Consider the following 1,830-nt stretch of genomic DNA (forward strand, 5'->3'; position numbering starts at 1 on the left):
CCCGCCAACAGCAAAAAAGCCCGGTTAGGCTCTGCAGTGGTGAGAGACGCGTGGGTGAAAGCCCACCGCACCCCTGCTCCCCCGAAGCCCCCCAGACACCTCAGACACCCCCCAGCAGCCGCAGAGCCCCCTGCCAAACCCCAGCACAGCCGGAGGCAAGCAGGGCTTGTGGTGGGAAGGAGTTAACCCCTCTCTCTCTCTCTGAGCGGGAGGAGGTGGCTGTGTGGAGCCGGGCTGGGTCAAGCCCCCGCCCAGGCCCCTACTTCGCCCAGCCCCCCAGAGAGCCATGCGACCGGAGCCGCGTGAACAGGCTGTGCAAACAGGAGCGCTGTCTGCTGGCGCATGAGTTAGCACAGAGTTCATGCAGGAGGGAGCATGGAAGGGCCCAAGACCCTGCCTGCAAACCCACCAGGGTAGTCAGTCCCAGCCGTAGCCAGCCTACCAGAGGCATGACGTGGATGGGCATGCGCCACACCCCGAGGGTCCCCTCGGGCTCTGTGGCCCCCCCCGTCGGGCACCTCAGAGACGGCCACCCAGACAGAGCCCATGGTTCCAGGCTCCACACAGACGGAGCCCCTGGATCTTGGCTGCGGGGGCTGCCTGTCCCTTTTTCAGGTTCTGGAGCCCAAGAGCATGGCCACCTCCCCGTGTGAGGTCTGTTTCCTTTTGGGGTCTCTGGCACACCAGCAGGAGGAGCTCCAGGCCACAGTCCAGAGACACTTGCCTGCCTGTACACAAATGCCAGGAGCTTGAGGAACAAGCAGGAGGAGCTCGTCCTCCTGCTCAATGCAAAGAATTATGATGTCATTGGGATAACAGAGACCTGGTGGGACTCCACCCATGACTGGACCACAGGTATAGATGGCTATACCCTGCACAGGAGGGATTTTGTAGATAAAATGGGGGTGTAGCTCTCTATGTTAAGGAAAGCTACACGTCCCTGCAAGCTGATATTGGCAATCAGGGTGGACAGCTAGAGATTCTCTGGGTTAAAATCCATGGGGGACACGGCACAGGGGACACAATGGTGGGAGTCTACTACAGACCCCCCACCCAAAGTCCTGAGCTTGACCAGGAGTTTCCCCGGGAGGTGGCTGAGGCCGCATGCTCCAGGACCATGGTTGTCATGGGTGACTTCAATTACCTGGACATCTCATGGGAGGATCACTCAGCAAAATCCGAATGGTCGCAAAGCTTCCTCTCGTGCGTGGATGACCTATACCTGACTCAAGAAGTCTGTGGGCCAATGACAGGCAAAGCGCTGCTCGACCTGGTACTGGCTACAGGGGATGACCTAATCGGCAACCTAGTGATCGATGGGAAGCTGGGAGACAGTGAACATGAGCTGATCACCTTCACCATCCGCCGTAAAGCTGGCAAGTCAGTCAGCAACACAGAAGTCCTTGACTTCAGAAAAGCTGACTTTGACAAGCTCAGGAGGCTTGTTAGTCAGGCCCTAGGGGACCATGACCCCAGGGAGAGGGGAGTTCAAGAAGAGTGGTTGCTCCTCAAGGGAGTGATCCTCAATGCACAAGCTAAGTCTATTGCAACTCGAAGGAAAGGCGGCAAGAGGGCACAGCAGCCCCGCTGGCTCTCCAGGGAGCTACCAGGCCTCCTAAGGCTAAAAAGAAAGCCCACAAAGGATGGAGGATGGGATTCCTCTCCAAGGAGGATTATTCTGCACTGATCTGGTCCTACAGGGAGCAAACCAGGAAAGCCAAGGCTGCAACTGAACTCCAACTAGCTTCGAGCATCAAGGACAATAAAAAGTCCTTTTTCAGATATGTGGAGAGCCGGAGGAAAAAGCAAGGGCAACATTGGACCCCTGCT

Source organism: Gavialis gangeticus, unplaced genomic scaffold (assembly GCF_001723915.1).
Source record: "Gavialis gangeticus isolate Ggan-Ray unplaced genomic scaffold, GavGan_comp1, whole genome shotgun sequence".
Lineage (NCBI taxonomy): Eukaryota > Metazoa > Chordata > Crocodylia > Gavialidae > Gavialis > Gavialis gangeticus.